Below are 14,385 nucleotides of genomic sequence, written 5' to 3'. Positions count from 1 at the left end.
GGAATTACCATGAGACATGTACTTCTATGATGTCAAATTATTTGGAAACCATTTTGTATATTCAAAAGCTCAATTAACCCTCTGGTACTTTAAATATATCTAATAGGTTTTAGGCTCATAATAAATTTGTTCTTTAGAAACTGAAATGGATGCTAGCCAAAAGCAATAAATTGTGAATATTTGAAATGCCTTTCTATAAAACTAGGGTTTATAACAATGTTCAAAAAACCTTTTAGTGAGAGTAGAAAGGCTGGATACAGGTTGAGAGAGAAAGGGGAAAGAGGTAGAGAGAGAGAGACAGAGGGAGAGAGAGACAGAGAGAGAGAGAGAGAGAGAGAGAGAGAGAATAAACTAACCTTCCTACATCCATATTCCAGAGCAGCCTGCCAACACTGATAACAATATATGCTTCTCCTCTTTTCATTATTATTATTATTATTATTATTATTATTATTATTATTATTATTATTAATTTTTAATGCCTATTATATTCTGATGGAGAGAAAATGAAAGGGTGTGGGTTTGGGTGGGTAGGGAAGTACACAATGTCTGATATCTTAGGGAGGGGAGATGATCAGAGTATATTGTATGAAAAGTATCTATTTTTAATAACAATGTTTCTAATCAATCAAGAAATGCACATTAAAACCACAGTGAAGTACTACTTCACACCTATTAGAATAACTATTTCAGAAAGAAAGATTTAAAAAGTAGGTATAAATGTGGGGGGAAAATCCTTGCACACTGTTGGGAACCTAGTTTGCCTATTAGAGAAACTAATGGCACTTCCTTGTGAAATTGAAATTTGAACATGATAGTATCTGAAAATCTTATTTCTTTATGTAGAAAGGTAATAAAAAAAACCACTCTCTTATAGGGGAAAGTAAAAGAAAAAAAGAAAAGAGAAAGGAAAAGAAAGTTGATCACTGGGCAAGGGGGAATCACACATTAGACAAAGAACAAAACATGTAGCAAAACATGAGGACTATACCCAGTACCCACTTAAATGCCAGCCAGGCATGGCGACCCAATTATCACCCTATAGCTTCCTGGGACACAAAGACAGGGAACATTTGGACCAAGCTGGCCAGCTAAGCTCTGGGTTGGACTGAGAGACTCTGCATTGATGTATAAGATAGAGATCAATGGAGGAAGACAGAAACCTCTGGTTCTTCATGCATGTGCACATATGCATATAAACTTGCCTAGTCCCACATACATGTGAACATACATACATACATCCATGCATCTCACACGCATATACTCTAAAAAGGAGAAAAAGGAAAAGGAAACACTGCTTATGGTGAAACTCATCCTGAGTCCAAACCTTCAAAGCACAAAGAGGTCACTGTAAATAAACCTTATGCATCTTAAGTCTAGACTCCATGACTGTTGCTGATGAAACTTTACTACAAAGTCAGTTTCGATTGTCTATATGACTCAATGCATCCGATTTGGATTATTAACTCCCCAGGATGAGACAGGGGAAATGCATTTCGAGGTTTCAATCCATGACTCACTGGCATAGCTTAGTTTTATAAAATCTCCTCTTTGTTTTTAATCTTCCAGATTGCGTGCTCCCTCTACTTTCCTTGTTCTTCTTCTCCTTTATTCAGCTTTGTTATCCCAGATAGTTTCAAAAAGTTCCCAAATACCCAAGAGCACAGTCCAGATCGTTCTTTTCTCTCCTTAGTCTCCATCCACATTTGACTGTAAAAAGATTTTATTTCTGATTTGTAGCAACTCTCCAAAACATTTTCTACACCAACACAACTTTACACTCACTATCCTTCAGATATGGCTGGAATATAATTTCTGGATTTTTTTTACCTTAATTCCTGTTAATTCCGTTTGCATCTAGCAAAATATGAGTGGTAACGCCTGTGTCTGACAGTTTTATTTGTATTCTGTCAACAGCAGACAACAGGGCTTCAGATCATCCTCATCACTTGAGAAATCTGTTGAGCCACAAAGGCTGGATAAAGGCACAAAGAAGATAACTGAAGTTCCTGGGTGGCCTCTCTTAAACGGGGAAATTTTACAATCGTGTGCAAGTAGTTTTAATTTGCCTCCTAAAGGAGGAAAAGAAATCAGCTAAACTGGAAATACATTTATCATCACCATCAACCCAAACTGAAAATGATGTGGCTGGACTGCTAAGAAACAGTTAATACATAAAATCACAGAACCTCCCTCCCCACACACACAGACACACGCAGAGCTAGACAAGAGGATAATTCTGAACAGAAGAGTTTCCTATCTTGTTTTTAATCTTCTAGTTTAAGCTCCAAGCACCATGGAGGAACAAAACCGGCCTGACACTAATATGAAACACAGAATCCTTTAGAAGTAGAAAATGTAATAAAGATAGGTTTTCTAAATCAAATTTTGGGGCTGTGACTATGGAGGTAAAATCCTGGCCTTTGAGTAATGCTGCTATAAGAATTCCCTAGTTGAATTACACATCAAAAGCACTTGGTAAACACTGGTTTTGTTTTCTATTATACTAGTTTATGTAAACATATTGCTCCTATCAAAGAATAATAAATGAATGCTGCATTAGAACCATTTCATTCCTGGTGGTAATAAGCATCAATTTGAAATTAATCACAGCTCCCTCGAAACACAAATGGAGACAAAGCAGGGAGGAAGTTCTCCAGTTTCCTGGTCTGTGAGGAGATTCAGTTGCAAAGTCTAAGTGATAGACTTGCAGCTGAGTTTGCTCCTTAAAGACTCTGTTTGACAGTGCAGCAGAGTGAAGAATCTTGAAGAAAGGCAGATCAGCTGTCCAAGGGTCTGGACATCTGCGAGTCTCCAGAGCAAGAATCAGTGAGTGTCAGCACAATCAAGACAATGCTGACCAGTTACACAAATTCCATGGCACTGTTAAAAGGCCGATTCCAATAGCATTGGCACCTCTGAGCGACAAGGAGAGGGAACATATATACCAAGTCCATTTGGTTGGTGTTATTTAATGGCTTTTGGAAAAAGATATTAGAATCAAAAGTAGCAGAATACAATAGATTACTGAACTCTGGTCAGAGGAAACCTAGGGAAATCTAATGCATTACATTTGTTGGCTACAGGATTTTCCTCAGCAATCGAGTTCTGAAGCCACAAATAAACCAGTAAACCATTCTACAGACAAATTCTATCTGCAGCTCATTTTTCACAAATAAATAGTTGTAACAATTCTCTACAATATTGTCTGTGCACTTTGGGCACTGTATTGTCAGAAATGAATATTTATGGCAAACCTATAAAAATATAGCTACCAGTTGCATGTCCTTTGTAATCCAGAAGCTATCGACCATTAACATTATATCAAAGCTTGCTTTGAACAACAGGGAAAGTATTCTATCCTCTGAATTAGAAGCTGTTCATTATAGTACATCAAAAGACCTGGGTTCAAGGTCAAATCCTATCTTCTCAGATTTTTAGTTTACTTAAACTTTCAAATGTTGAAACCTTTTGAGTAGGATGTCATCAAATCAAACTTACACTCCCATGATTAGATTGCAAAGCTTTTAGTTGTATGCTGTGAAGAAAAATCAAGAAGACAACCCCTGAGCTCTGTGAATTGTGCACGTGTAAACCATGGTCATTGTAATACTCAAACATCCATCTTAACATAAGCTTTGAAAACAAGGGTAGTTTGAAAACTATTGGTCTACACAAATAATAAAAAAAAAATTAAAATAACCCTAATGGTATTCGGCTATACTCATAGATCAGTTCCTTGTCTATTCAAAAGAGCTGCTTTCTCTGGCAGCAGATGGGAGCTGGTAGAGAGACCAACAGAAAGTCATTACAAAGAATCAGAGTCTAAATCAGAGAGCTCCATTAAGTCCCTAACCTCAAATATGGGGAACCCAGAGGAGGAGAGGGAGGAAAGGTTATAGGAGTCAAAGGGAATGGAGGACATCAGGAGAATGCAGCTCTGTGAATCAACTAAGCAGGGTGTATAAGGACTCACAGTGGCAAGCAGAGGGACTGTGTGGGTCTGCACCATCTCTTCTGTGTGTATGTTTTTGCTGATAGTTTGGTGTTCTGTGGGACTCCTAATGGGGGGGGATGGGTGTGTCTTTCAGTCACTTGTCTGTTCTTGGAAGTCTTTCCCTCCTATTGGATTGATTGCCTGTTCAGCCTTTATGATGGCTTTTGCTTTATCTCTTTTTTTTTAATCTTTTTAAATTTTGTTTTGTCCTCTTTGGTTGTGATTTGGAGGTCTGCTCTTTTCTGAAGGGAGACAGACAGGTTCTAGGATACAGTAGAGGTAGTATGGGAACTATGAAGACTGGAAGGAGGGGAAACTGGTCAAGCTAAATTTTATGAGAGAATAATATTTTCATTTAAAAAAAGAAAAGAAGTGTAATTAAGTGAAGCATCAGTTCACTTGTCATAAGCCAACTATGTTATAAGAAATTTAAAATATCTTTTAAAAAGATATTTATTTTAAAGTTCCATAGGAAAACCATCCAATTACAATGTGGGATATAAAAGAACTCAAGAATTGATGAGAAACCTTGGGACCTTCATTTAAGTGTCTGCCTTATAGGTTAGATGACCCCAAGTAGTCAAACTTCTCTTAGAGTGCAATTATATGGCAGACAGAGGGGAAAGTGGGGATTAAATTGGCAAAGGAATTCTACTACTTAAAAGTATATAATAGTGTTTGCATTTCGAATATTTGATCAGACATTGCCTGGTATTAGGACAGTTTTTTTCTTTTGTTATGTGTTCTTATGGAAAATTTATTTCTTGATTATTCACAGTTATCAAGAGAGAATAAAGTCATATCTTTATCATGAGAAAGCATCAGGATTACTCAAAAAAACATTAGAAAACAGAAGAAATCAGTTTAATTTTTTACAGTGTATTTCAAAACAACGAAATGTGCTCAATCATTGTCATAGTGAATATAATGTTAAAGGAAAATTATAGCACATTTTGGTAAAGTGACATATCACTAAAAATACTTCTACAGTTGAAAAAGTACTATGGCACAATAAACATTTGACCATCTTTTATAGTGATAGGCACATAGCTATATTCCATGTAGACATAACTCAAATAACATATACATCTATAATGTATATGTATCTATATAACAAATAGACATATGTTTATTATCTAAATGTGTATACATGTCCATATAATTTACTGATATATCATATGTATATAATATAGTAATAAATATATAATATATAGTAAATACAAATCTATATATAATATGTATATATATACAATATATATATAATACATATATATATATACTACATGCAACCTTTGATATATACTATATATCAAAATCTGCTGTGTTCCTATCTGACTATTAATAAATTTTAGTAATACAATCTTTTGTTTTCTTTTTTCTTTCTTTTCTTTTATTGGATATATTCTTTATTTAAATTTCTAATGTTATCCCCTTTCCCAGTTTCCCCTCCAGAAACTCTCAATCCCAATCCCCCTCCCCCTGCTTCTATGAGGGTGTGCACCCACCCACCCAACCACACACTCCCTCCTGCCTCCCTGCCCTGGCATTCCCCTATACTGGGCATCGAACCTTCACAGGACCACGGGCCTCTCCTCCCATTGATACCAGGCAAGGCCATCTTCTGCTACATATGTGGCTGGAGCCATGGATCACTCCATGTGTACTCTTTTGTTGGTGATTTAGTCCCTGGGAGCTCAGGGGTGTCTGGTTGGTTAATATTGACAGTTTTCTTCAAGTCACCCTTACCAGAATTCTCTTTCTTTCTCTAGCTAATCAACAACTTCCATGTACTGTGGAAGCTCTAAACACATTGACTCACCATAAACCTTTGACATGGAAATACTCTTCATTTCCTAGCTGACACAGACACTTCCAAACTTACTGCCCTTTTGTTTTTAACTTTCATGCATCTAGAATATTTCCTGTGCTCTGTGACCATATAAATTTTAGACAACTCTGGCTACCATTGGTTTATGCGTCAAAGTTTCAAAATCTCTGATGCCTTTTGGCTGACTCATATTTATAATCTCAAGCATGCTTATTTTTAACTAAAGATCTTCTATTTATTACTAGCTTTTGTGCCTTTACAAAGCTGCCCAGTGTTAATATCAGTTCCTGAAAGTATCCACAGGTGTGCCTAGATTCCTCTTGCCTCTTTCCCATTCCTTGTAACTCTTCTAGTCTTGACAAAATACCATCATTGATTCAGTCATCTTCAGACCCCCAATGAGATCTGAGAACTACTATACACCCACAAGAAGTTGCATTGTGATTTCCTCTGATATTTCCCAAAATGGGGCAATATATTACTGGGTTACAAGATTTTATCATTATTGAAATCAAATATTTATTTTACATATCAGAACATACATCTACTTGAGTAGGATCATACACACACACACATACACACACACACACACACACACACTGCTCACTTTCCATATTTCGGCAATATAGATGATAGATTGTGAATCATCATGATGGATAGAGCATAGACAAGTAATTCAAAATAAATGTTTGTGAAAAGAGGACACTTGAATGACAGCTTTTAAATGTGTTATACTGAACAAAAATGGGAGACTATTCTAACTCCATTTGAGACATAAGCAATCTGCCCTTGTTCAAAGGTCAATCTATTGTAAGTGACAGGTAGATCAATACTATATGTTTCTGCCTGGTCACCACAGTTGAATTTCTGAGACATGCATGCTTAACTGTTAAAACACCAAGAATAGTCTTAGACTGAATTGGAATCTCTTTACCTTGGGAGACTGGAGCCTTAGAACATATAGTAGTGAACTGATGGCCTTTGGTTTCGATTGTGAGAAATGCCCATAAAATCCAACTTGCCATCATACAAATCTATAAGTGTATAGTCCTGTATTAGTAAGTAATCTTCACATTCTTTTGTAATTATGACCTTATTTTAAAAACAAATATTTTCTCATCTGAAAATAACATATATGTATTAGAGAAAATGAAAATGAACAAAATAAAATCTATTTATGAGCTTCTTAAAGTGAACTATCCAACCATCTATAATTTTGTATTTGGTGCATGCAATTCAAAAGTTGACACATTTAGATATATGATGTTTAACTTGCAATTTCATTTTCACATTACACTATAAGTGTTTTTCCACATTCATGTTTCCTTCTCAAGTTTTTATTATCAGAATGCACCCAGTTCAATGTTCTAGGAAGTGTTGTTGCCGAAACTGCAGGTATATAATTTAGAGGTAGTACAAGTTCCCAAATGTCTCCCTAGAGCTAACCACAATTACTTCTTCCTAGGATTCGAAACCTGCCCATCACTTGATAATACAATTCTGTTCTATCGGCGAAGGTTTGGGACTGAAATGTGAGACACCAGCATGAGTTTGAGGGCATCTCCTTCACAGACTGACAGCCAGTGACGTCATGGTGACTACGTAAGGAGCTGCACTTGAAACTCAGAAGGGTTTCTACTGCTCTGCTTCTGTAGTGCTCATCCTTACTGTGGGTTGTTTCACAAAAACAAATTTGGTGTTTGATTAACACCTACATTCTTTTGAGCCTCTGTGCTATTCATGTATATTTTAATTTATATTTTTACTTTAAAACATAAGCAAATAAGTACTTTTTTAAATTTCTAATACAAGTGCTAGGTACTTTTCTTTGAATTGGAAGGTTCACATTTCTTCAGGAGAATGATATAATATAAAATTCTAATTTTCACACATTGTTACAAATTATTTCAGAATTATTGACTGAAAATGTTGTTTTCAAATTTAGGTAAACATGTTCCTTATAATATGGATGTATCAGATGTGGCCAATGGCATCAGGCCATGTGACTCCATTGATATAAGAAGTTCCTTTGACAATGCTACACACTCTAGGGTCCAGAAGCTTCTCATGCTTGTGTACAAGATTCTGATATAATTTACTCAGCAACATTGACATTTTACCCACTGTTACCTTCTTTTTGCCCACATTTTACATCTTAAATAAACTTTGGAAAAATATCTTGGTCTGTTTAACAGACAAAAAAAAATCTATTGGAAATAGGTTTAGAAGTCCATAGTTTTCATGAACTTGGTGAAAACTGTACATTTATAACCCTATAGTGCTTCATCCTGGAAAATATTGTATCATTATGCTCATTTTCACTGCACTGCAAAATTTTATGTTTCCATATTTACTTCCATATTACTATTTTTTGTTTGAAGACCTGTACAGTTCTGCTTTAATTCTTGTATTCTCCTTGAAAACAACAAAAAGAACAGGAAACTCACATACGCCTGGAAGCCACGCAACTCTCAATTCAGTGATAAATTGGTCAGGGAAGAAATAAAGGAAGAAATTAAGTATTTTGTAGAATTTAATGAAAATGAAGGGACAACATACCCAAACTTATGGACCACAATGAAAGCAGTGCTGAGGAAAACTCATAGGTCTAAGTGCCTCCATAAAGAAACTAGAAGAACATACCCTAGCAACCTAACAGCACATCTGAAAGATCCAGAACAAAAAGAAGCAAATACACAAAAGAGGAATAGATGGCAGAAAATAATCAAACTCAGGGACGAAATCAACCACTTAGAAACAAAGAAAACTATACAATGAATCAACAAAACCATGAGCTGTTTCTTTGAGAAAATCAAAAAGATAGATAAACCTTTAGCCAGACAGGCACAGAGATAGTATCCAAATTAACAAAATCAGAAATGAAAAGGGAAGTAAAACAATAGAAATGGAGGAAATTAAAAAAAATTATCAGATCCTACTTCAAAAGCTTATACTCAACAAAGCTGAAAAATCTGGATGAAATGGATAGTTTTCTAGACAGATACCAGGTTTCAAAGTTAAATCAGCATCAGATAAACCATCTAAACAGAGCCATAACCTCTAAGGAAATATAAGCAGTCATTAAAAGTCCCCCCTCAAAAAAAAGCCCAGGACCAGATGTGTTTAGTGCAGAATTCTATCAGACACTCAAAGAAGACCTAATACCAATACTCTTCAAACTAGTCTGCAAAATAGAAGCAGAAGAAACACTACCCACTTTTTTCTGTGAAGCCACAATTACACTTATACAGAAACCACACAAAGACCCAATAAAGAAAAAGAACTTCAGACCAATTTTCCTTATGAATATTTACTCCAGAACACTCAATAAGATTCTCACACAACTGAATCCAAGAACACATCAAAATGAACATCCATCATGATCAAGTAGGCTTCATCCAAGGGATACAAGTATGGTTCAATATATGGAAATCCATCAAAGTAATCCACTATATAAACAAACTCAAAGGAAAAAAAACACATGATCATCTTATTAGATTCCTTAAAAGCATTTGACAAAATACAACACCTCTTTATGCTAAAAGTCTTAGCAAGATAAGGAATTCAAGGCCCATAACTAAACATAGAAAAAGCAATATACAGCAAACAAGGAGCCACCATCAAACCAAATGGAGAGAAACTTGAAGCAATCCCAGTAAAATCAGGGACTAGACAAGGCTGCCCACTCTTTCCCTAACTATTCAATATAGTGCTTGAAGTCCTAGACAGAGCAATTAGACAACAAAAAGTGGTCAAAGGGATAGAGATTGGAAAGGAAGAAGTCAAAATATCACTATTTGCTATAGTATACTATAGTGACCCCGATATTCCACCAAGAATGCCTAAACCTGAAAAACAACTTCAGCAAAGTGGCTGGATATAAAATTAACTCAAGCAAATCAGTAGCCTTCTTCTACTCAAAGGATAAACAGGCTGAGAAAGAAATTAGGGAAATGACATCCTTCCAAGAGTCACAAATAGTATAAAATACCACAGTGTGACTCTAAACAAGCAAGTGAAAGATTTGTATGACAATAACTTCAAGGCTCTGAAGAAACAAATCAATGAAGATATTAGATTGTGGAAAATACCCCCATGCTCATGGATTGATAGGATTAATATTGTAAAAATGGTCATTTTGCTGAAAACAATCTACAGATTCAATGCAATCTCCATCAAAATTCCAACTCATTTTTCATAAAATTAGAAAGAGCAATTTGCAAATTCATTTGAAATAACAAAAAACCCAGGATAGTGAAAACTGTCCTCAACAATAAAGAAATTTCTGGGGGAATCACCATTCCTGGCCTCATGCTGTATTACAGAGAAATAGTGATAAAAACTGCATGGTACAGAGACAGGCAGGTAGATATGGAATAGGATTGAAGACTCAGAAATGAGCCCACACATCTGTGGTCACTTGACCTTTGACAAGGAGCCAAAACCACCCAGTGGAAAAAAGATAGCATTTTCAACAAATGCTGCTGGTTCAAATGTCAGTCAGCCTGTAGGAGAATGTAAATTGACCCATTCTTATCTCTTGTAAAAACTCAAGTCCAAGTGGATCAAGGACCTCCACATAAAGCCAGATATACTGAATCTAATAGAAGAGAACATGGGGAAGAGCCTTGAACACGTGCGCAGGGGAAAATTTCCTGAACAGAACACCAATGGCTTATGCTCTAAGATCTAGAATCAACAAATGGGACTTCATAAAATTGCAAAGTTTCTGTAATGCAAAGGACACTGTCAATAGGACAAAATGGCAACCAACAGATTGGGAAAAGGTCTTTACCAATCCTACATTTGATAAAGGGCTAATATCCAATATATTTAAAGAACTCAAGAAGTTAGATTCCAGAGAACCAAATAATCCTATTAAAATTTGAGTAGAGATCTAAACAAAGAATTTTCAACTGAGGAATCTCAAATGTACAAGAAGTACCTAAAAAAATGTTCAACATCCTTAGCTACCAGGGAAATGCAAATCAAAATGACCCTGAGATTCCACCTCACACCAGTCAGAATGACTAAAGCCAAAAACCTAGATGGTAGAAGATGTTGGTGAGGATATGGAGAAAGAGGAATACTCCTTCATTGCTGGTGTGATTGCAAGCTGTTACAACCACTCTGAAATTTAGTCTGGCTATTCCTTGGAAAATTGGATACAGTACTTCCTGAGGACCCAGCTATACCATTCCTCGGCATATACCCAAAAGATGCTCCAATCTGGACATATGCTCCACTATGTTCATAGAAGCCTCCTTTATAAAATCAGAAGCTAAAAATAACCCAGATGTCGGTCAACAGGGGAATGGATACAGAAACAGTGATATGCTTACACCAAGGAATACTACTCAGCTACTAAAAACTGGTTTCATGAAATTCTTAGACAAATGGATGGAACTAGAAAGTATCACTTCGAGTGACATAACTTAGTCACAAAAGAACATACATGGTATGTACTCACTGATAAGTAGATATTAGGCTAAAAGCTTGGAATACCCACGATACAATTCAAACACCATATGAAGCTCAAGAAGAAGGAAGACTAAAGTGTGGATGCTTCAGTCCTACGAAGAGAGGGAAGAAAATGATCATGGGAGGTAGAGGGTGGGAGGAACTTGAGAGGAAAAGATGAGTGGGAGGGGAAAAAGAAGGCATGATCAGGTATGGAAGGAGGGGAGTTGTACAGAGGGTTAGAATTGAACAGAGGTATTAGCAATGGAGAATGGGGAACTGGGGCTAGCCACCAGAAGGTCCCAGATGCGAGGAAATCAAGAGTCTCCCAGGACCCAACAGTGATGACATCAGCTGAAATACCCAACAAAGGGGAGAGAGAATCTGTAGAGACCATATCCAGAGGACAGCATGTCCCCCAGTTGAGCCTACTCGTCTCCAAATTTTTAACCCAGATTGACTCCTGTCTAAAGGAAATACAGGTACTAAGAATGGAGCAGAGACTAAAGGGAAGGCCATACAGACACTGCCTTACCTGGGGATCCATCCCATATACAGATACCAAACAGACACTATTGCTGATGCCAAGAAGTGTTTGCTCACAGGAGCCTGATGTAGTTGTCTCCTGAGGGACTCTGCCAGAGTCTGACAAATACAGAGGTGGATGCTTGTAGCCAATCATTGGACTGAGGACAGGGTCCCCATTGGAGGAGTTAGAAAGGACTGAAAGAGCTAAGGGGTTTGCAACGCATAGGAAGAATAACAACATCAACCAACCAAACCCCCCTCCAGAGCTTTCAAGGACTAAACCACCAACCAAAAAGTACACATGGAGCAACCCATGGCTCCAGCTGCATATGTAGCAGAGGATGACTTTATCTGGCATCAAGGGGAGGGGAGGCCCTTGGTCACTGGCTCAGTGCCTGAGTGTAGGGGGATGGTATCTGTCCCCAAAAGTCACAAAGAAAATAATCGGAAGCATGTTTTTCATAACACAGAAGGGACTTGTTAAAGTTACCTGTACAGAAAATGACAAAACATATCACAGTATTTCAATAGGCACATAAGTCTTAAATTATGAAAAGCTATAGGAACTATATGGTTATTCATGTAACCAATCAATAATTTCTGTAAGTAAAATTTTTTCATAAGTACCCTTTTCAAAGATTTCTTCTGTAAATATCACTAGACCCTGTGCAACTTTGTATTCATGCTTTTACTTAAAATCTTCAAACATCTCAAAGAAGAACCAGTATGCAATCCTCAGTAACTCAGTGTTACACTAGGGCTAATGGGTGTGCTTACAGTCATTCCATGTGAATAAAGAGTCAAATTCAAACAATAACTTGGAAAACCCAAGATTAACTAATATATATACTTGTTAATGCTAATATAGATAGACATTATTATGACAAATACAGGCAATAAGTTTGTTTTTAACATAGAACCAGAAATCAATGAAGTCATTGATTCTATTTCTCACCTATTGCTTTTAATGCAATAACATAACACAATTAATAAAATGAAGACTGCTAGTCTTTCTTTTTGAACTTAAGTGTTATTTTTACTCTTTTGCCTTAATATTTCCCAAGAACAATACTGAAAAAAATGAAAAAAAAAACTACAGGTTTGTTTTGGTTTGGTTCTTACCTATCTGAAAAGAAATAAATTTTAAATTCCTTAGAGTAGAATTTGCAATAATAAATAATAAGTATCTTCTCTGCCTTAATTGATCATTTACTGTTGTTTTACAATTGGTAATAGAATTGTCAAAATACATATTTAATGGGTTGTATGCACAGAGTACATATATATGCACAAATACATAGTCAAACACATACAAGCATCTGAATTTGTTTGGTAACTACAATGGGATTTTATGACTCTGGTTTAATGTGATTTGCGAGAATATAAATTCTTTTCTTCACTGTCTATATTAATATTGGTGTCAAGGTTTTGTTTTCGTGTAGATAATATGTCTTCTTTGTCTGTCCTAATAATTATTGGGTGGTTCTCACAGAGGCCGTTTCAACCTGAAATTTCCTTGATGAAAAGCATTTATTAAAAATTCCCATGGTTACTCAGTTTAAGTGTGGACTCAATGTCCAAAATACACATTTATGCTCATTTAATCTCCAAATCCTGTGATTATAATAATCACTTTCAAGAAATATTAACCAGTTGTTTTCTCCATCATCAAATTTTCCATCTCCATCATGATCTCTTTCTGTCTATTTTCTATTACTACTTGGAACTTTGTCTAACCTTTCTGTCATTTGACTTTGACTTTATTCATCTATATTTTTGCTTCTCTTGTAACTTTTATTTCATTCCATGCTTTTTCTTCTATATATTTCTATGGCTATGAGCTGAGTCTAACGTGGCCATTCTGTTTCCTATTGCAAATACTTGGCTCTGTTCACTTCCTGGTAATTACTATTTTCATGGCATTTGCAGGCTTGGTATTCAAGACATTTATTAGACTATAGTTCCAAATACTTTCTAGTATTCCTTATGATTTATTCTTGGCTAATTTGAACATTTGTGTATATATACTTTTACATGTTTAAAGTACAGGAATTTGTCTTTCTGATGTTTTTCCAGTAAATTTGTGTCAGATTATATGATGAATATTGCATCAACCATTTTAAAGCATTCAAAAATGTTTTAAATCAAGGCTTTCAAAAAATCCAAATCTAAGCCATTTCCATTTTACTTAAATATTTGAAGAATGAAACAAAAATAAAACCCAGGCTTAATAATCCAATCCCATTCATAGTCCCAACTGCTTAAGAGACAAAGGCGGAGGACTATAAATTAAAGCCCCAATCTGGGCTACAAAGTTTGACTAAAGACGAGTTGGGCAACTTATAAAGATTCCAGCTTAAAACAGAAAGCAAAGGGAAGCAGTAGCTGTAGCTGTAACTGTAGCTGTAGCTGTAGCTGTAGCTGTAGCTGTAGCTGTAACTGTAGCTGTAGCTGTAGCTGTAGCTGTAGTGTAGGTGTAGGTGTATGTGTAGCTATAGGTTTAGCTGTAGCTGTAGCTGTAGCTGTAGTTATAGCTGTAGTTGTAGGTGTAGGTGTATCTATAGTGTATCTG

At 36.0% G+C, this 14,385-nt stretch overlaps 1 protein-coding gene across 1 annotated transcript in view; it reads right to left on the bottom strand.

Moving 5' to 3' along the window:
* Nucleotides 1-14,385, bottom strand: part of Tll1 (tolloid like 1) — a 188,255-nt gene that overhangs the window by 55,780 nt on the left and 118,090 nt on the right. The gene's annotated exons all lie outside the window — the stretch shown is intronic.

Source organism: Rattus rattus, chromosome 13 (assembly GCF_011064425.1).
Source record: "Rattus rattus isolate New Zealand chromosome 13, Rrattus_CSIRO_v1, whole genome shotgun sequence".
Lineage (NCBI taxonomy): Eukaryota > Metazoa > Chordata > Mammalia > Rodentia > Muridae > Rattus > Rattus rattus.
Note: the sequence above shows the minus strand (reverse complement) of the source record. Positions and strands in the feature narration are given on the sequence as shown.